We start from the raw sequence: 22,827 nt of genomic DNA on the forward strand, positions 1-22,827 counted from the left end.
TTCAGCTGTTACTGACAAAAATCATTTATTTTTCCATATTTTGTTATACTCCATTTTCCTTTAACTGTATAATTTGTATATAGTTTTAACCATAGTATAATTTTCTCTGTTTTACTCTGTACTTTCATATATACTTTTATATGTGCTTTAAAAAAAAGTGTCATTGGTAGAGATGTGACTGGAACTCTGGCATCTGAGTTATGTACTGGTGATGAGTGGGGTTAATGGGTGTCCATGGGCAGGTGTATGCAGGCAGTTAGTTACTGGACACATGCTTTTACTTTTGTTTGTGTGTATTTGTTTAAGAATTGTTAACACGAAGACAGAAACTTCTGGGCAAAGAAGTAGAAATAGTGGCAGAAAAGCAAGTTTGTTCTTCATGCACCAGTATTATAACTATGAAAAGGAATCTCATTATAGTGCTGGTTTTGGGAAGAAAGACTGTATCTATATTGCATTCCTTGCCTAGAAGAGTGTACATATACTCTATGGTAGCAGTCCCCAACCTTTTTGGCTAGAGGGACGGGTTTCATGAAAGGCAGTTTCTCCACAGACCTCAAGGGTGGGAGGCCATGGTTTCAACATGATTCAAGCACATTACATTTATTGTGCATTTTATTTCTATTATTAGTACATTTAATATGAGATATGAATATGGAAAATGAATTATGAAATATGAATCATTTCATAATGAAAGTAATTATACAACTCACCATAATGCAGAATCTAATGCCACTGCTGATCTGACAGGAGGCAGAGCTCAGACAGTGATGTGAGTGAAGGAGAAAAGATGAGGCTTTGCTCGCTTGCCTCTGTGGCCCAGAGGTTGGGGACCACAGCTCTGTGGGTTTCCTTAAATATGACAAATATGATTTAATCTGAAGAACACCAAAATTGTGTGGCACCGGGTTTTTCACTGCAGCCTTTTATTCTAAGTACCCAGGTGTAAATGTTGCCCCCAGGTTCTCTTAATTTTGTGTGTGTGTGTGTATCTGTGGGCTTAGTAGTAGGGTTGAAGATGAAAACAGTTCCTCTAGGCATCTATGTTAAAAATAGCAAACGGTAAGGAAGCCTTAACTCAAAATTTCTTGGAAGCCTATAATCTTTAGTGTATATGGGTATATAGATACACATGTATATATTGTCATTGTTAGAGCCAAAATATTCGTTTAAAGGAAAACGAGTAATATTTTATGAGTAAAAAATGAGTAAAATTTTATGCCTGTGCATAAAATTTTCAAATTCCTAACCCATTTATTTATAGTAACTTGGAGAGACCAGTAAGATCAAGATGTTCACTAGCTATCAAAAAACAAACTACCTGATTTCTTCCCTCCCCTCCCCTCCCCTCCCCTCCCCTCCCCTCCCCTCCCCTCCCCTCCCCTCCCCTCCCCTCCCCTCCCCTCCCCTCCCCTCCCCTCCCCTCCCCTCCCCTCCCCTCCTCCTCCTCCTCCTCCTCCTCCTCCTCCTCCTCCTCCTCCTCCTCCTCCTCCTCCTCCTCCTCCTCCTCCTCCTCCTCCTCCTCCTCCTCTTCCTCCTCCTCCCTCGTTCATCAACTCCTCTGAACTCTTCTGGACTGTTCTGTCTCCTTTAAATCCATCCACCCTCAACTTTCTCCATTTTGTTATAGAGCTTAGACCTTTCTGAACTAACCAACTAGTTCTAAGACTTTTTGTAAGGTCATTGGGATTTTTTACATTGACGATCATATTATCTGCAGATAGGAGCAGTTTCATCTCTTTCAGATCATTATGCCTTTAATTTCTTGCCTTATTGCACTGGCTAAGAACTTCCAGGATTATGTAATATAAGAGTGGTAAGACTGGACACCCTTCTTGTTCCCAGGTATTAACTGTGGTGTTAGTTGTAAGATTTTTGTAGATTTTTTTTTTTTAAATCCAGAAGAGATAGTTCTTAGCTATTCCTCTTTATCTGAGTTTTTATCATAAATAGGTATTGGGTTTTTTTTAAGCCATCAGCATATTTAAAAATTGAGATATATAATGATCTACTAAAATTATCACTTTTTAAAAGTGCATGATTTAGTGTTTTTTAAAAAATATATTCACAAAGTTTATAGCCATCGCTATTTAATTCTAAAATATTTTATCACCCCAAGAAAACCCATGTCCATTGAAACTCATTCCCTATTCCTTTCTCCCCCCAATCTTTGGCAATCTGCTTTCTGGCTTTGGATTTTCCTGCTCTGGAATTTTTTTTTTTTTTTTTTTTTTTGAGACAGAGTCTCACTTGTTGCCCAGGCTAGAGTGAGTGCCGTGGCGTCAGCCTAGCTCACAGCAACCTCAAACTCCTGGGCTCAAGCGATCCTCCTGCCTCAGCCTCCCGAGTAGCTGGGACTACAGGCATGCACCACCATGCCCGGCTAATTTTTTCTATATATATTAGTTGGCCAATTAATTTCTTTCTATTTATAGTAGAGACGGGGTCTCGCTCTTGCTCAGGCTGGTTTTGAACTCCTGACCTTGAGCAATCTGCCCGTCTCGGCCTCCCAGAGAGCTAGGATTACAGGTGTGAGCCACCGCGCCCGGCCTGCTCTGGAAATTTTATATAAATGGAATCACATTTATATAAATGTGGCTTCTTTCACTTAGCATAGTGTTTTCAAAGTTCGTTCATGCGGAAGTGGCTGCATCCTTTTGCATTCTCACCAGGAAGCATGTATGAGCATGCTGTTTCTGCATATCCTTACCAACAGTTGTTACTGTCTCTTTTTCATTGTTATCATCATAGTGGATACAAAGTGGTATCTCATTGTGGTTTTGATTTTCATTTCCCCAATGGGTCAGTATCGAGCATCTTTTTCATGTGCTTATTAGCCATTTATATACCTTCCTTGGAGAAACATCTGTTCAAATAAAATTTTTCTCCATTTTTAAATGGGGTTGTCTATTGTTGATTTAGAAGAATTCTTTATGTATGCTAAATACTAGAACCTTATCACATATATGATTTGCAAGTGTTTTCTCCTATTCTGTGGGTTTTCTTTTTACTTGATAGTGTCATTTGAAATAGAAAGTTTTTAATTTTGATGAAGTTTAATATATCTATTTTTTTTTCTTTTGTTGTTTGTGTTTTAGGTTTCATACCTAAGAAATTATTGCGTGTTTTTTTTTTACCAAAAGAACAAAAAGGAAAGAGACTGGCCTGATCTCCTTTCCTCTTTTTGGGCTGCATGTTTGTTGTCTCCTTCTTTTGTTTAATGTCTCCTACTTGGTCATTAAATTTTTAAAGTTTGATTGTAGGACTTTTCATTCCTAGGCAGCACTTTCTCCCTGACTGTTCTTATCCATGAATGTAATTTTATTTATTAACCATATCACATGTTTTCATCAGTGTTTTTCTTCTGTCCAGATCTTGCCATAGGGTTGGAATTATATGTGAAGCAGCTGCCTGTCTGACATTTCCTCTTGTATGAAACATGTATCTAAAACCAGATTTATATTCTACTTCTGGCTGAAAGATAAAACACAGAACAATAAATATAACCCCTACCATATCTTTTCTGTGCTTCCTATGTTTGTGACTGCTCCATTATCCGTCCTAGCATGTAAATTAAAACTTAGTTGTCATCTTTAATACCTCCCTTTCCTCATTTGTCATGTGTATTATCACTGATTCCTATGGATTTTAACTCACATATTTTTTGAATCCATCCACTTTTCTCCCTCTCTGGCACTCTCATCCAATTTACATTCTTTGCCTGCATTATTAAAATAGTCTGTGTATTTCTCTCCCTGCGTCCATTCTGGCCCCTCAGTTTATTGTCTTTTGTAGAATCTTGCCAAAATGAGAACTGTCCTTTTCTGCATGAAAACCACTATTGAAGCAAAAGAGACTCAGACTGCAAGATTTTCTGTTGTTCCCCTTTTTCTTCCTCCCAGAACAGTGTTAAATAGCGTTTGATATTGTCTGTACTGTCCTTTTGACATTAGCTTATGAAATTTTCATTTTTTAGAAATTTGAGCAGGTTGTACCTCAGCTTTCTTTGAGGTGGATGTACCCATAGCCAAACTTTATAGGCACACTGCGTGATGGCATCAAAGCAGGGAGGTCTTCTTACCTCCTTCCTGTTTAATTTCTTGGGAAATTTAAAAAATATTAATATATTAGATAGAATAGGATAATGTACCTTCATGTAGCTGTCTCCCAGCTTCAATACTGTTCGGGACATTGCTAATCTTATTTTATCTCTGCCCACCAGAAATGCTGGACTGTGGTGATGAGGAGCACTTGTAACCAGTTGCCTCATTTGAGTCAGGCTCAAAATGTGGGCATGTCCGTTTACATAATTGTTAGTAGAAATATTAAGATAGAAAATATTAGATAGAAAATGAGTATCAGTTCCTGAGTAGGTGTATTTTTCTTAGTGATTTCCCAAGCGCTGACCTCCTGAGAAAGTCCACACTGTTGTTATTGTCATCTTCTAAGGACATAGAAAAACAATCAAAATTTATAACTCCCATTTGTTTCCCAAGGGAAAGGAAAAAACATTAACATAATTACATTAATTACATGGTGATAATGGTGTGTGGGGGGACTTCAGTCCCACAGAGGGGTTTTGACTAAGGGTCTTTCATAACATCTCCATGTTGTACCTCCTGCCCTCATTATACATTTTGATTTATTTATTTTAAAATATTTTTATTACTTCCACATCTCTCTCAAGAAAAACACAAAATTCTTTCCAGGACCTACTGCAGCCATGCTCCATCCATCTGGCCCTGCAACCTCAGTCCCAACTGTGTAACCTCACTGCGGTCTCTGCCCTTTCTTGAGGGCAGATCACAGTTGCCTCTGTCTGTCCTTTTTACCCTTTTTTTAAAAGGTAGGTGATATTCCTTCTGTCTTCTTTTACTTAGCTAACTCCTACACGCCCTACTGAAATCAGCCTGGGTCAATGCCTCAGCCCTTTGGAGAGGAGCTGACCCCCCAAATGGTGTCAGATGCCCCTGTTAAGCATGGCCAAGCACCCCCTGCTTCACTGCTTAGATCTGTCACATTCGCAGGTTTACATTTGGTAATTATTTGACTAATATCTCTACTCTGGCATTGGACTGTAAGTCTCCTTTGCTCATTCTAGGATTTGGACATTTCACAGTCTGTCCTCTGTTCTTTGTCCCAGTGAGTTCTCTCTGATTGGTTCATTTGACAGGAACCAGCTTTTCATCTTTGTATGTTAGTAATCTCAAATGCATGTATGAATACTTTGAGTTTGATTTTGAGACAAGATCTTGCTCTGTCGCCCAGGCTGAAGTGTGGTGGCATCTCATAGCACACTGCAACCTTAAATTCTTGGGCTCAAGAGATCCTCCTGCCTCAGCCTCCTGAATAGCTGTGACTACAGGCATGTACTACCACGCCTGGCTAATTTTTCTATTTTTTTGTAGAGAAGGGGTCTGACAGTGTTGCCCAGGCTGGTCTTGAACTCCTGGCCTCAAGCCATGGGAGTGTTTCAGATGAGTTGGAGCTGAGGAAGAACTGAGTAAAACACAAGGAGCGACTGAATGGCATCATGGGGCTCATTTCTACATTCTAAATGGCCTTTCAGGCAGAGGTTCTGATCACTGGAAGGCTGCCTCATTTGATTAGAACTGTATGTTCACAAAGGTCCTTCTTAGAATGACCCAGAAGGTGTCTACTAAATGCTCTGTGTCTTTTAAGCTCCCATTTATAAAAATTTAGCAGCCTGTACTCAGCATAAGGACTTGACAACAAGTATGTGTTTCATGAGTGGTAACTGTGTTTGGCAAACAGTAGTTGTATTTCATTTTGCAGTGTGGGTGACGAAGTTCCTCAGTGTGGGCAAATGGAGACAAAATATCAAGGAGGAGCTAAAGGGGATTGCTTTGAAAACATGTGCCACCATCCTTTCTCCTTAGGAAAGGCTGCTCTAGCCTGCTCTGCCATTCTTTAGCTATGTGCCTTTGGGCAAATGACTTAACTCTTGTGAGCCATAGCTTACACCTCTGTAAAATGGAATGAATGCTCTATAGTGATGTGGAGAATAAATGAGATTGTGTGTAAAACTCTTAGCACAGCGCCTGGGACATTGTTAGTGCTCAGAATGGTAGGTTTCTCCTCCATCTGCTCTGTTTCAGTGATATATTCATTTTTTAAATGAAAAGAACATCATTTAGGAATAACTGTCATATTTTTTTAGATTTTCAGGTTATTTTAGCGTATGCACGTAAAATTTAATGTACACTTTCTTTAAATTGACAGTAATGCTCTTTTTAAAACTGTTTTACTGAATTATGCCCATACCATACAATTGCCCATTTCAAGTGGATAAGTCAGTTATTTTTAGTGTATTGACAGATACTTGCCACTCTTAATCCATTGATGGGCATTTGGATAGTTTCTACCTTTTGTCTATTGTAAATAGTGTCGCTTTAGACAATTACATACAAGTTTTTGTTTGAACACCTATTTTAATTCTAGTCTATACCTAGGAGTGAAATTACTGGTTGTGTAACTTATTTTGAGGAGCCACCAAACTATTTTCCATAGCAGCTGCACCATTTTATATTCTCACCAGCAATTTCCAAATACTGCACATCCTGGCAACATTTAATTATTTTTCGATTTTTGATTATAGTCATCCTAGTTGGTATGAAGTGATATTATCTCACTGTGGTTTTGATTTGCATTTCCCTAATGGCTAATGATGAGCATATTTTCCTGTGCTTATTGGCCATTTGTAGATCTACTTTGGAAAATTCCCTATTCAAGTTCTTTGCCCATTTAAAAATTGGGTTGTCTTTTTGTTGTTGAGCTATAAGAGTTCTTTATATCTTCTGGATAAGAATCTTACCAGATATATGATTTGCAAATATTTTTTCCCATTCTGTGGCTTATCTCTTCACTTTCTTCATTGTGTCTTTTGGTGTACACAAGTTTTACATTTTGATGAAGTACAGTTTATTTTTTTTTTCATTTGTTACTTGTGAACAATAATTCTCTTTTGAGTAAGAAATCAAAGCTGTGGATTTGAGCTAAGTTGGAAGAAAAATATTATAATGGAAATACTCTTAAGAATAAATGGGTTTCATCCTGGGTGGTATTTCTTGACATGTTCAAAATCATGTTGTTCTATTTTGTTTAATTAATATTTATATGAAACCCATAGACTTAATTTTTAAAAATGTAATAGAATTGTGACTAAAACAGCAATGAAAAAGGAGCCAAGTAGCAATTTGAAGTGGGCTTCCTGTCTGTAATAGAATACTTCATCTTTGTATGATTCCTTCTTGTTGCTAGGTTACCCAAAGACCTTTCAGCTTTGAGTGGCAAGAATATGAGAGTTAAAAATATATTGCTATATAGATGTTTCTTTTCCTTTTTTTCATCTCCATATAATTAGCAAACCCCTTGAAGCAAAAATTACAGTTTTTCCTTCCATGAGTTTCAAAAGCAAATTATTTGTAAGTTTTTTAGTTATGCAGATGTGCTTATGTTCATGGGAAAATTGGATTTTCAGAATGAAAGAGCCAGTAATTATGGACTAGTCAGTGGTTTTTGTCTGCAACCACTTAATGCTCTTTAATTGGATTTGATTGAAGTAAGGCCCATGGATATTAATTTGGTTAAAAATTGCACGTGCTTTTGAGTTTCTTTAGCAAAGCTAACATGTTTATGAGGAAAGATAGAAAGTGTCATGTTGGTTAACTCCATGATATTCCATAATAAATCTGTAGCTAAAGAAAAAGACAAGATATTTACTTGCTGATGAAACTGTAAATTAGGTAACAAATAATCACAAAATTATTGGCCCTTATACATAATGTATATAGGCTATCATTCTTCTGCCAGATGCATCCTGGCTTATGCTTTTGCACTAAAAAAAATTATAACTTGAGAAATGTTACACATGCAATGTCTATTTTGTTGGAAGTGAGAAATACCTGTGCAAGTCTGAAAAGAAATAGACCAATGACAGATTGTATTAGGTAAGATCTGAATTATTGCCTAGTGTAGCTAGGACAAAGCATTCATTTAAAAGTGAATCAGTTATTCTTTCTTTGTTAAGATGCCAAGCATTATTATCCATGTGTAGTCTTTAAAAGGTATGATTGTGAATAAGCGGATCAGGTGCCAATATTGGGTTCCCACCCTCTCTCCCTGCTTATTAGACTCTGCATATTACAAGGTTGGGAGTGTGGTTTAATATCTTAGGAAAGTGTTTCCATAGTCATGGATACAGGATAATGTGTTAAAAGGCTGGCAAATGTATTGAGCTGTGCTAAGGAGAAGATCACCTAAAATAGCCTGGAAGAGACTGTTTTTGATACCAGGTTTAGTAGCGTAAGCTGGAACAGACAGCTTATTTTATCTTCCATGTGGAAGTAAGATTGCTTTTTGATATTTTTCTAATTTCAGATTTATGTTAGGAATATTCTCTGTTTCTTGAGGGGAAAAAAAAATCAGATAGTTGGCTAAAAAAATTTTAAGACCAATATTAAAGAATACTGTCTTACATGAGTAAAGCCAGATGGAGAAGGCTCACCTTCCTTTACCCTTTTCTAAAAATTGTTGTTACATAGTCTAGGCTTTTATTTTGGAATAGGGTGGCAGTTGTCATTGGTGCTGGATCACACTGAAGAAGTCTTGTGGGTGGAGAGTTTGCTGATGCTTAAGTTGCTGTGAGTAGGTATAGCTTTCCGTGCAGTGTTTTTTTTTTTATTTGGTACCAGGAACACTGACAATCATGACCACTGGGAAAGGTAAGTTATTCTAATATATTCTGAAAAATGTTTATAATTATTGCTGCTTGACTAGGAAACAAATAAAATTCTAAAATATTTTATAATTGATTTGATAACTAAAAATCATGGGAAAATAATTGTTATGAATGTTATTTGCATTTAGGCAGGGAAAAATTATGAAACCTATCATATATTAACTTTAATGTTAATAGCCTTCTAGCACTAGAAGAGAGTAGGCGCAGTAAGCTGAGGTTAGCTATGTTTTCAGCAGCCTCTGTTTATTTCATGTGCTTTTAATTGTTCTCTGCTTTCTTATGTTCACAATATGTGACTTATGAAAATCTATTTTGTAATTACTAAGGCATTTGTTAATATGTCTAAGTTGTCTTGAAAGGAATCTATTGGCTAAAAATTTCTAAGTTTTCCTGACAATGTATGGAGGAAAAGCATATATAAACCATAGCAGTGTGAGGATGCCGGTTCTGTTTTAGGTCATTTTAAAATTTTTGTCCTCCTTTTTAAAGATTTGCATTTTAAAAATGCAACAGTGGAATGGAGAACTACAAAACTACAGTTTTTCCACAGAGGCTTTCCCCAGGTTTTGGCAGCATTGAAGAGATTTTTGAAAGAAAGACTCTGTGTGAACAAGGTTTGCATTTGAAGGTAGAGTGCAGTTGATGTGATGGGAACAATCTATATCACTTGTATTGCTTTCCTATGGGATGGGTTTGCTGGCAGGCTTTTAATTTATTGTCTCTTAAGGATACTTCCAAACCCTTCTACCGAAACAGGTATTATAGAGTCAAATTGTGCACAATAACAAGTCTTCCTTTATCTCCTGTTGTGGGAAAATGGGCATACATCCAGAACTTTTACTCTTTGTTATTTTGTATTGAATTGTTAATGGTGTGTATATTTATTTTCTTAAACTAAATTTGGTTAAGTTTGGCCAAAAATGGTCATATTAGAAGATGTCACATTCTGCTTCTAGTTTTAAATTAGGAATTTAAAGTATATTTGTATTTTTGAATTGAGAATTTAAAGTATACAATGAGAGTATTTCTTTGTATTTCATACCTAATTATAACATTTTATTTTCAGGTTAAACAGCTGTAGGAAATCAATACCTAGGCAGGAGAGTTAAATAATTCATGTTCTGAAGGGACCTATCTTTAGAGCCTTTCATTTGAAGATTTGAAAGTGTGTTATTTACAAGTAGCATTTGTCTTAAGTTGTTGTATTTTGGTTTGTTTTTTAAACAATAGGGCAAAATAATATGCAGGGTTTTGATTTTAAAGGCCATGGAGAAAGCCTTGTGAATCTCAGTTTAAAACAAAGACTGTTCTTTTGCTTGATTTTATTCTTATTTTTATTTATGTATTTTTTTCAAATTGCCTACTTCCTTAGTCACTGTTACCTGGAAATCGAGCTTAGAAGTCTAGGTAACTTTTACCCTAAAACTGCAGATGTGGTAGGAAACAAGGATTAAAAAAGTTGCTTCTTTTAGCAGTTGCATATTTGAATCGTTATCTATTCATGACTAATAAAGAAGCCATTAAAATATGCAAAATATAATACCAGCACTTTTCCCACTGTGTATAGAGTATTAGTATTTTTTAAGCATTTTTCTGCATATTTTTTGTTAGTTTTTGCTTTATGATCCTCACAGGAGGAGTACACAGGTCAGCTTTATACACAGATACCGAAGGTTTCAGGTTTTCTCTATAATTGGGTTAATGGCAGGACAGAGAGGAGAGCCCTGGACTTTGCCATCTTAGACCAGTTCTCCTTCCAGAAAGCCATCTTGCCAAGCTGAGTGCTTTGGAATCCCTCAGACCAAGTGTGAGTGCTGCCTCTGCATGAGTAGTGTGTCACCTAGGGCAGGCAACTTACCTGTCAGCCTTGGTTTCCTCATGTGAAAATTGGGGATGATAATCCCCATGCCACCATGAAGAATAAATGAAGTGGTGTGTGTAGATGGCTTGGCATGGAGCATTGGGCCTGGCATATACATTTCATCCTGTGTGTTAAGGGAGACACAATCCACTGTGGCAGCATTAGATGATCTCCTAGTGGGAGGTGAGGTTTAAAATAATATGGTTGATCTTTTTTGAATAGACATGGAAAGATCTCTTAAGAAAATAAGATTCAGAATCAGATGTATAAGATCTCTTAAAAAAAAAAAAAGATTGCCACCCAGTACCCAGATCTTGGTCTGTAATACCACCAGGGCTCCTTGGGGAATTCTAGGGCTGGAGCAAGAAGAGCCTGGTGCATCTTTTAGAGCTACAAAGTAAGGGAGTAATTGTAAAACAAAACAAAAAGCAGAACAAAACAACAATGAGGGTATGTCTGAGAGACTCAGGAGTCAACACCCAACACCCAACGCTAGGATACTTTAGGCAACAAAAATAAAGTGGTATTGGATTATAGCCCAGAGTATAAAATAAATATTCATGAGTCCATCTTGATAGAAATAAATGATTGAATGAACATATAAATGGAGGAGAAGAGACAAATCTCCCATGCAGAATTATTCCAAATCATTTATGTAAATGTTCCACAGTAAGGGAGGAGAGCATGACTTTCCACTCTGTAAGAGTGAGTGGCACCTAGTGACTTCTTACAGAGGCTACGGTATGGAAAGAGGGAAAAAGACTAACTTCATAGTGGAGAAATGTGACAAGCACCACCTCAGCCAGGTGTCAAGGTCAGCATCAACAATTGTTGATAGCAATTCTTGATAGGATGTGATGAGAACAGAATTTCCCTTTGTGAGCTTCCACAGAAAGCCCCATAAGTTCTGTCTAAACATGGCAGAAACCTCAGTCAAACCCAAAATGAAAGATATTCTGTAACCTACCTATGTCAAGGTCATCTAAAACAAGGGATGTCTGAGAAACTGTCACAACGTAGCACATTAACTCCTATGTGAGTTGTATTTAACTCATGCTAGTTTTGAGCCCAGGGCCTGGTGAAGTATATGTAACTCTCATGCCTCTTTACCTTGGGAGCCACGTGAACCATTCTTCAAGTTGCATGTAACTCACGTACAGAAAACAATAAAAAATAACAAATTTTTCATTAAATTAGAAAGGATCATTTTGTTTTTGAAGTTTTTATTCTATTTTTGTAATAAAACACCCTGACCTCAAGGAAAAAAAATTTTTTTCTAGTGTGGCAGTCAGTGTGCTAGAGGAGCCCAGGGAAACAGGATGACTAATTGTAATGTGGTATCCTGAATGGGGTCCTGGAGCAGATGAGGACATTAGGTAAAAATTAATGTATCAGTACTGATTTATTAAGTGTAACAAATGTCCCTTACTAATGTAAGATATTAGTATAGGGATACTGGGTGTGGGGAATATGGCAACTCCCTATACTCCTCTTTAGTGCTATTTCAAAATAAAAACTGTATTGAAAACAAAAACTGGAAAGAGGTAAGGGAATTGGGAAAGAAGTTTTTTATTCTTTTTGTTTTCTTCTGGTAAATAGCTGGGTTATTTAACCATATTTATACATGCATTAATTTTGTTCTTTGACAAAGGTTTAACAGTTTATCTGGGTGTTGGGTTATGTGCCTTAAATTTTTTTTTTAAATGTTCTGTGTATTTAAAACATCTAATGTCATTTGAAAAAAACAAAGATTGGTAGCATAGAAACCAGTAAGGATACTATTTCAGTAATAGAAATCCACCTCCAAAATGAGGGAGACCTGAATTAGGACAGTCTCGGTGGGACTGGAGAGGGCTTGAGGGTGAGAGCTGGTTCTGAGTGGCAGTGGCCACACCTAAAGCTTATTTGGGTGGGTGAGTTGGGGAAGGTGTGGTGGAGTATGGTAGGGGAGAAGGAAGAGTTAAGAGCAATTCTGTATTTTGGCCTGGGTGAATGGTAGTAGCACCAGTTGAAGTGGGAAACCTGGAGGGTGAGCAGGTTTTGAGGGTAGGTTGATTATAAGTGATTATAGTTTTGGACACTTGGACATAGAATTTTGTTTGTACGTGAGTTTGATTCAAGTGGGTTTGTATCTTGGAATAGAGATGGGGTTGCCATTCCAGGATTAAGAGTTATCAGCACATAGGTGTTTATTTTAAATTGTCATCTTATTTCTCTTAGTCGTCTTATGAAGAATATGGATATTTGCCCCTCTAGCTAAGAGAGTTCTTGAGAATGAGGTCATTAAAGCAGGGAGGGATGATTTGAAGGATTATTTGCACAAAGGGCAAATAGCCCTTGGCATATCTAAGTATGAGAGAACATTCTGGTAGGAAATCTTTTCCAAATTTGGTTCTGAGTTTTTCCAGCTGACTAGCTTTTGTGCCTATGTAGTGGTTGTCAAGAAGAATTGGGTCAGGATTGCTGCAGTGATAATTAAGATGACATTTCCAAAAGAGTGCAGGATGTAGATCTGATATCTGTGGGATTTGGGCTCTGACATTTATTAAGTATAATGCCCTTTCAGGCCGACTGCAAAGGTAAAATAAGTACCGTGGTCCAAAGGAGAAACAAACATTTAATTAGTGAAAGAATCCAGAGTGGTTCTTGGTAATATGACATTCAGACATCATCTAAGGTGTTGAAGTTTTAGTGGTTGACTCCTGAAAGTCCACTTTTAGTTTTTAGTCATCAGTGTAAACACTTTGTTCACATCAACAATGTTACTTAAAACTCTCTCCTTTTCCATTAAATAGTAAAAATGTAAGTCAGAATATGCTCATTTAAAATAAAGATCTGCACTGTACCTTTGGGATACTTTTGTGAGGGACAAGTGACAATTTTGATGCCCTACTATTCTCTATTACTAGAAAGAAGTCTGTGGTTATCATTGTTATTGTGATACTTATTGTTAATAGTCACCAGTTCTTATTCAGCACTGCCTGTGCTGTACCAGTGCCAATCCTTACAGCTGCCTTGTCCTTTCTTGTCCCAGGGGCTTCACACATTGTTCTCACTAGAATGCACTTCAGGTGACTCTTCACCAACACACACCCGCTCAGTTTCAGGTCATGGTGCAAAGGCTTCCTCAGGAATGCCTGTCCTGGACTTCTGCAGCCTCTAGGAGTTTGCTTTCTCAAGGCTCCTCATGCTGACTATGTGTCAGCTTTGTGAGAGGGAGGGCAGGAGCTGCTGTGTTCACCTCTGAATTGCTAGCAGCCAGCCCAGTGCCAGGCATAGGGTGGGCATTTAAAAAATTCCTCTCTGTACACAAAAGATATGTGAGCAGGGCATGGTGGCATGCATCTGTAGTCCCAGCTGCCTGGGAGGCTGAGACAGGAGGATCACTTGAGCCCAGGAGTTTAGGGCTGTAGTGTGCAAGTGTGCCATCATGGTGCCTGTGAACAGCTACAGCACTCCAGCCTCGATGACACATAGAGACCCATGTCTCTTAAAAAAGAAAAAGAAAGGTATGTGAAATGATCTCATTCTACAAATGAGAAGCAGGCTCGGAGAATTCAGTAACTTGTCTAAACCAGAAGTATTGCTAGGATTTTTGAAGTCTGGAGAGCTTCCTGAAATCTGTGTACTTTTCACCACTTACACATGCTGTCTTCCAAGGGTTAGGGTCAGATGGAGAAGATCAAACTCGAGTTATTATGTTATTTTCTCTTTGATAAATCTTAGTGGAACTGCCCATTATCTAATTGATTTTAGCCCACGTGCTAGAAATGTCAAATCCTTTATTCAGGATGAAGGAGTAGAGCTCTGAGGTCAAGAGGCTTTCGCTGGCCTGTCCCACATGATGGACATGCACACAGAAACTCTTCCAGGTTCCACCAAGACAGGAGCTGAGCCAGCCTTAGGTCCTCACTGTACTCCATGTGACTGTACTACCACCTGTGTATCGTGTCCCATTTGACATGGATGCCCAGTCAGTGAAAACAGATCTACCCAATGACCTTTGGAATTCAGAGAATTGATCGAGCAGGCCAGATGAAAGTTCTTATGACATCGTTAGGATGGGCTTTTTGGGTTCTTCTTGTACCAAGGTCAGGGCTGAGTAGATATATACATTCGATTTTTTAAAAAATGGGAAAACCATAATTTAAAGACTTTTTTTTCTATCTTAAAGCAATTTTTGGAGTCTTCACTTTACTTGAGTTTCTTTGTACAGTAATGAAAATAGCGTTTGAGTGTGACTTATTGTATTCAAGTATGTGCAGTTAGGTCAGGCTGTGATAAGCTGTGTGCAGAAGCTGATGGCCATGAGGCTTGACCCCCAGGGAAAACCCTTTTTCAAAGGGGAAAAGGAACCTTATCATAGGGCCCTTTTTCCTGCCCAAAGAGCAAGCCCCACCCTGCTGCTTAGTTGTTAAAGGCATTCTTTTGCTTCCTTGTTTGTAGCAAATTGGAGCCTTCCTCCTACCCTTTCTCCTACTCTTGAATTCTCTGTCCATGACATGCCTGAGAAATCATCACCCATGTAGATGAGGTTATGCCTTTGATCAAGTCCCTGAGCCTGATTTGGCCTTCCCTGAACCACCCTATCCAAAATGTCTCTCACCAGCCTCTGCCTTTCCCTTCCTCTGTTACAGAATACTCTTCTTTTCCTTCATGACCTTTATCACAGATTTGTGTTTGCAAATGTTATCCTACCTCTTTGTACTGACAGTTCCCTGTGGGTAGTTAGCACTGATGTTTTTGTTCATGCTGTATTCCCAGGACCTAGCAACCTGCCTGAAATGTAGATCCTCATGTGTTTTTTTAATGAATAGACAAAGGAAGGAGATAGTTATCTAAGTCAGGTGGCAATTAGTCTGACTATAAATTACCTTGGCTATTCTTTCTTCAGGTAAATTAATACTTTACTAATCAACTTAGAGCTTAAGAGTTGGTTCTCTTCTTGCTGTTCATTCCTTTCTCTTTTCATTCCTTTCTTTCCCCCTTTTCTCCTCTACCCCTCATGCCTGTGTCATGTTCTCTTATAACCCCCCTCCTGCCTTCACGGGGTCCATAATCTGCTGGAAGAGAATCCTAGCCTCTAGGATCAGAGCATATTTTTGAGCTGGATTGGAGGGTCTGTGATGGAGTCCAAAAGCCTTGCCTCTTATCTCTTTGTGCCGAGAAGTGCCCTGCATCCAGGGGTTTGTGCCCAAGAAGGCTGGCTTGGGTAGGCAGGACAGAGACGAGTGTGGGATGTCAGTGCTTATAAATGGGGTGTGAAATTTCTCTCATGTTGATCTTCTTTGGCATAAGTTGGGCAATGTGATTATTATGTGGGGAATTGGCTTGGGAGATGGGGATGCTGAGGGAAGCAGAAGGTCTCAGGGAGGAGGCCTCAGGGGTTGTCTGAGATGATGGAGATGTGGAGTGTGGGGGCACACTCACTTGACCTATTTGGGCTGGAGAATAAGCAATCAGTGATCAGCATGTGAGGACAGTTGTCAAATGAGTATTAATACTTTTAGTGATATGCCTGTAATTTAAAAATAACTCTTTAAGGCTATCCTGTACCTTATGTAGTGAAACTATACTTATCTGCACTTCCTCCCCCTAAAATACACATGCTTGCAACCTCCCATGATGTTGATGCCTCCCTAAGCTTTCCTTTGCCTTCTTCCTGTTTTTAGCTTACAGTTGTGTGGCCTGTTCATATGGCCATGCATCATAATATCTGGATAATTCTCTAGACAAATAACAGCAGAAAACCTGAGTATCATTTGCTGTTAGGTTTGTAAGGTACCCAAATGTAATTAAAAGAATTTTAGAAAGCTAAAGGAAGCAAGTTATTCTTGGTATATGTTAACTATTTGCTTTGTAATTATATAAATGGTTATAGCAGTGTGAACTCCAGGTGACTATTTGAGTAGGCTCAATACACAATGTGCTAAGGTGGTTGCAAACTTTTTTTAAGCATATTGTGCTATGGTTATCGAAAGGTCTTACTCTTATGAAAACCATCAACTATAATACGACTTTTAACTTTTCAAATTGTAGGACTGTAATTATTCAGATTTGAATTGTACCAAAGAAACAGACACATTAATAGTTGGATAAAATAAAATATATTGATATTTTACTTGATATATTTACTCAGATATTTACTAGGAAAGACCTTCAGATTCTTAAGGTAACTAATTTTTTCCTTCACTACAGTGGTTAATTATTTTTCAGAATCTCTTTTTATGCTATCCTGAGCTTTATTGAGCTATATTTCATGTGATTCCTTGTATACTTTTGTAATCATCAAGTTTCTATGGGGAGAAGCTTGAAAGGAGATAAACATTCTTGGTCAGAGAGTACAAGAGTCAATAGTGAAGTGATTTAAACTTTCTACCAGGCCCTGTGTGTGTGTGTGGGGGGGGGACTAAAGCAGGATGCCAGGATGAGTGAGGTCAGTCTTTTCTTGCAGAGGAGCTTTGGTATCTAGAAGAGGAAGATTCACACAGATAACCACTATTTCTGCCTCCTTTCTCCTCCTTCTCTTGCTCTGGCTGAATGAATCCTGTGTTAGGTGGTTAATGGAGGGGCGAGAGGACTGTCCCAGCTCTGCATAGCTAGCAGGCAGTAGAAGCAGGAGGGCCTCTTGGGGGGAAGGCTCTGTCTACTCTCCTCTTACCCTGGGCCTATCCTGGTCCTGGGCAGAGTTTAAGGCACTAATACATGTATGTCAGGAATGATGGTCCTTAACAAGATGTGAAGCCAGGCTTTCAGTCTGAGAGTTCTAGGGGTTGTTGCTGTGGAGGCAGCTCAGGTCCTCACAGCGCTCAGTGTCAAGGGACTGACACAGAAAGGATAGTTTATTCTCAACTTCCCTAACTCATCCCCTAGGGAGCTCTCTGATACTTTAGATATTAAAGTAGCTGTCTCTTTGTGTTCCTTTCCTTTGCTTTTTGGGTCTCAGGGTGATTATAGTCTTTCTGAGGTATGTTGAGATACTCTTCTTTAAGACTGATCTTAAATACCTTATTATTGCTGGATTAAGGCCGGTGCTCTGGCAATCTAGTGTTATTACACAAGCAATAAAGGATTACCTTGAGACCAAATCACAGTGCCCTGGACTTAAACTTTCAAGTTACAGGGAGGCCATGGAAGGCTTGGAGAAAATTTTAAGAATTGATGCCACTTATGGAAGCAGATTCCTAATTTAGCTTTTTTCTTTTCCTTACAAATGTCAAATTTCTTCTCTTCATTGTGACCCTGAGACAATTAGAGATCATTCCAAGGCTTCTTGATATAGAGTAAATGGATCCTTTCCCTTTGGAATCAGTTCTAAGGAAGGTGGTTTAACTAGGCCTTCCTGTGTGTCTCAATGTTCACACATTTCTTTCTGCTGTCTAACCTGAATGCCTTTTTTTTTTTTTTTTTTTTTGAGACAGAGTCTCGCTTTGTTGTCCAGGCTAGAGTGAGTGCCGTGGCGTCTAGCTCACAGCAACCTCAAACTCCTGGGCTTGAGTGATCCTTCTGCCTCAGCCTCCCGAGTAGCTGGGACTACAGGCATGCGCCACCATGCCCGGCTAATTTTTTATATATATATCAGTTGGCCAATTAATTTCTTTCTATTTATAGTAGAGACGGGGTCTCGCTCTTGCTCAGGCTGGTTTTGAACTCCTGACCTTGAGCAATCCGCCCGCCTCGGCCTCCCAAGAGCTAGGATTACAGGCGTGAGCCACAGCGCCCGGCCTGAATGCCTTTTTAAAATCTTTTTTTTTTGAGACAGAGCCTGGCTCTGTTGCCCCGTCTAGACTGCGTAGCATCATCATAGCTCACAGCAACCTCAAACTCCTGGGCTCAAGTGATCCTCCTGCATCAGCCTTCTGAGTAGCTGGGACTATAGGCACATGCCACCATACCTGGCTGATTTTTCTATTTTTATTAATAGTAGAGATGGGGTCTTACTCTTGCTTAGGCTGGTCGCAAACTCCTGAGCTGAAGCAATCCTCATGCCTTCACCTCTCAGAGGGCTAATATTACAAGCATGAGCCACTATGCTGGGCCTTAAAAGCATTTTTAAAGAAAATTCTATTCCTAATTCTTCACCTCCATAGACATAATTTTGAAGAGTTTGATTTTGTACTCAAAGAATAGCACAAATAATGAGTGTACATGGCTGCTATTTGTTGAATACTCTCTATTATATTCTATCTAATCAGTATGACATCCCTTTAACATAGTGCAGAGATTCTTTGGGTCGCAAGCCACCCAAGCCCCATTCCAAGTGGTGAAGTGAGAAGGGGAATGAATTGGCTCACATAACTGAGAAGTCTGGGGGTAGATCTCGCTGTCCTCATGGGAACACATTCCTGGCATTAGGCCTGGCATTAGGCCTCAGCCCTCACCACCTTTCAGTCTGCTTCCTTCTGCTTTGCTTCACTCTTAGGCAGGCACTGCCATTTGTTGGCTCCAGCAGCTCTGGGTTTGGATCTGCACAGCTCCAAGTGCAGAGAAAGGTTCCAGAATTTCTGTGGTGTGTGGGGAGAGCCTTGATGCTGTGCCCAGGCTCCCCCCAGTTTCAGTCCCTCCCTTGAGGCAGAAGTGTGGTCACTCTGAGAGTGAGTAGAGGAGGGTGGTTACCCAAGATCTGCTTGGAGCTGCCAGTAGAAGAAGGGGATTGATAATTGGATAGGTAGCACATGGGACAATATATCCCTCTAGGTAGACTGTATCTTCTCTTTTTCACTGACAAGGAAATTGAAGCCTGTCTGTTTTCATTTTCTTTTTAAACCTAGTCACAAGTTGGTCTTGATGAAGTGCAGCCTGTGAGTAATGTTGCCCCACCTTAGCACAGTCTCACTGCCCAGTGCATACTATGCATTTTTTCATCTGCAGAATTATCCCTGGGCTCCTCTGTTGTGAGCTATACCTGTGTCTCTCCTAAGCTTGCTCACAGTTAACTTACTCATAAATTGTAGAGCAGCAGCCAGGACATTTTCCATCTGACACCCAAACAGGAACTGCATCTTGGTCTGTACCTGCAGAAAGCTCTCAGCAGCTCCTACCCAGTGTGAACTTTGATCTCCCGACAGTGCTGCTATGGAACAGGCATTGGTATAAGTTTGCTTCAGGCCCTCATTTTTTTTTGTCTATATAGTTTTAGTTGGCCAATTAATTTCTTTCTATTTTTAGTAGAGACGGGGGTCTCACTCTTGATCAGGCTGGTTTCAAACTCCCGACCTTGAGCAATCCTCCCGCCTCGGCCTCCCAAAGTGCTAGGATTACAGGTGTGAGCCACCACACCTGGCCTAGGCCCTCATTACATTTTGTTTTCCTCTCCAATATCTGATGGTGTTTTCCTTGCCTGTCTTCCCCCAGTTTCTTCCCTTTTTAGCTTCAGTAAAACTGAAATGAATTTTTGAATTGTCATCCTGTCTGTGCTCTAGTTCTCTTTTCTCGCTTTATCTGTACCAGCTGTGTCATTGTTGAGATAGTCTTAAAATACCAGCCTAGCTTTCTGGCAGCAAGCTCTGGGCGGAAGGAATGGAACATAATCCCTCACTGTGCAGCTAGATTGTGTTTCAGGCTCACTGCTTTTGTGGTCGTGGATGGATGACTGGCGCCCAAGGGCAGAAGTAGCGCTTTCTTAGCACCCTCAGAGCTTCCATTTTGCCATTTCCATTTCAGTATTGAGAAAAATGCCAACATTTCCAGCCAGATTGAAAATTTTTATATCCCTTATGTTCTGACAAAAGCATTTCTTCATTTTGTAAACAGGGAAGAGGAGTTTTTGTTTCAGAATGTAGATTTTGAAGGATTTTTTTCACAGAGCAGTAGGACCAGTCCTGTTTAACACTGGTTCATATTGACTAGATTGGGGGAGGTACACATACCATACTCCCCATATCTTGTTGGAGGAAGGAAGGTAGAAACTTGGAAGAAAAACAGTCTTACTCAGCCATCCAATTCAGACAGTGTGGTTTGTATTTTTGTACCTTTCTATTTAGGCAACAGCCAAGTTTGGTTAAAATTAAAAACTAGGAGAAACAGATGAGTAAGAAATATAGTTTGGATAATGAGAAAGATAACTTTTTATAAGTCTTCTAGTATATGAATGTGGGGTATCTTTCCATTTATTAGGTTGTCTTTAATTTCTCTCAACCATGTTATTGTAGTTTTCAGTGTATATATCTTACATGCTTTTTGTTAAAGTTGTTAAGTATTTTATTTTTCTTGGTGCTGCTGTTAATTGAATTGTTTTCTTAATTTCATTTTTAGATTGTTCATTGCTGATCTATAGAAAATAAAATTGCTTTTTGTATTTGGTTTTATATCCTACAACCTCACTGACCTCATTTATTGGTTGTAATTTTTTTAGTGCATTCTGTAGAATTTTCTACCTACAGGATCATGTAAATGGAGGTAGTTTTAATAGTTTTTCTTATCCAATCTGGCTGCTTTTTTATTTCTTTTTCTGGTCTGATTGCCCTGGCTAGAACCTCTAATACAATGTTGGATAGAAGTAGTTAGAGTGGACATCTTGTCTTTTCTTGATCTTAGGGGGAAAGCATCTAGTCTTTTGCCATTAAATATGTTGTTGATGGTGTGTTTTTTGTTTTTGGTAGATGCCTTTATCAGGTTGAGGGAGTTTCCTTCTAATCTATGCTTATAGTATATTTAGCATGAAAGAGTTTTGTATATTATCACATGCTTTAACTTTATTTGGAGAACATGTTTTTGTCTTATGTTAATATGATGCATTAAATTAATTAGCTATTGTCAGTTAAACTGACATCATATGCCTAGAATAAATCACACTTGACCATCATAATTCTTTTTATATGTGCTGGATTTGGTTTACTAGTATTTTGTTGAAAATCTTTATGCCTGTATATTGATAAGAGATATTGATGATTCTGTGTTTAAGAAATTGTCTTAAGTAAATAATTTTCTTAAGAAGCAGACATATGTTATAAGGATTAAACAAAAGAAGGTACAGAAAGCACTTAGCACAGTGCCCAGCACAAAGTAAGTGGCCAGCTTATGCAAATTGCTTACTTTTTGAGTGGTGGTTGTTTAATGTCATGCCTCAAAGCATAGGATGAGTCAGACAGGCCTGGATTTCAATCCTAGCTCCCTCCACCTTCTTGTTTGCTGTGTGACTTTGGGCACATTATATCTGGATGCCTTCAGTTTGTTTCATCTTTAAGCCTAGAGTGGTAATAATACTTCTTTCAGGGTTGTCAGGGGTATTTAATGAGAATTTTCAAAACCAAACACAGGGCCTGGTACATAGTTACGTACTATGTGAATATTAATTCTTGTTAGTTTTAAACACATTGACTGCAGTGATATTATGAAGGTGAAAAATTAGACACAGTTGAACTGTCAATAGGTGATTGGTTAAATATAGTATATGTAAACAGTGTAATAGGTAGTCTTTAAAATGGATCACAGTAATATTGATATAAAAAATTTACTAAATGTTGGTAGTAGGCAAAAGAGCAGGTTTTGTGCACGTGTTTGTAAAATTGATGTTTATGAATGCATTAAAGTCTAGAAATGCATATATATCAAATTGTTAGCAGTTTAATTTTGGGAGCTTATGACTACTTATAGTAGAAGTTTGACTTTTAATTTTAAAATAGGCATATATTGTACTAGGAAAAGAAGAATAAACATTTCTGTCTAGGAGGAAAATAAGGATGCTTAAAAATATTTTAGGCTGTAATTGTGTTACCATCTTGATTTACTCTCAGTTATTTTTATAGCCTTGTTTGACTTATCATCTAATGAAACCTTGCGCATTTTTAGAAAGTAATAAAAGATTCTAAAAAAGATATAGGAAGAAAGGTTTGCATCCATTCACCACCTTTACCTTTTTTTATATGGACTACCAGAATTAAATATTTGAATGTCTGCTAGGTGTTGGCCTGGGCTCAATGAAGTGGTCCCTAGTCCAGGGACAGGGAAACAAAACATATCTGCAAACAGCTTATTCCAGGGTGAGATGGGGTAAATGACACATGCATGGTGTGTAGCACAGAAACTGGCATTGTCACCTCTTTTTGGACATAGCTAGGCAGGATCTCAGAGGAGCAAACAGTAGACTTAATTTTCAAGAATGCATAGGGATGTGTCAGCTAGACGGGACAAGACTTGCAGACAGCAGAAACAGCCTTCGCAAAAGGCTTGGAGCTGTGCAAAGTTCAAGAAGGGAGAAATTTGG

At 38.6% G+C, this 22,827-nt stretch overlaps 1 protein-coding gene across 2 annotated transcripts in view; it reads left to right on the forward strand.

Moving 5' to 3' along the window:
• CLASP1 (cytoplasmic linker associated protein 1) overlaps positions 1-22,827 on the forward strand; it is a 257,602-nt gene that overhangs the window by 116,443 nt on the left and 118,332 nt on the right. The window lies entirely within an intron of this gene.

The sequence above is a fragment of the Microcebus murinus genome, chromosome 8 (assembly GCF_040939455.1).
Source record: "Microcebus murinus isolate Inina chromosome 8, M.murinus_Inina_mat1.0, whole genome shotgun sequence".
NCBI classification, from domain to species: Eukaryota; Metazoa; Chordata; class Mammalia; order Primates; family Cheirogaleidae; genus Microcebus; species Microcebus murinus.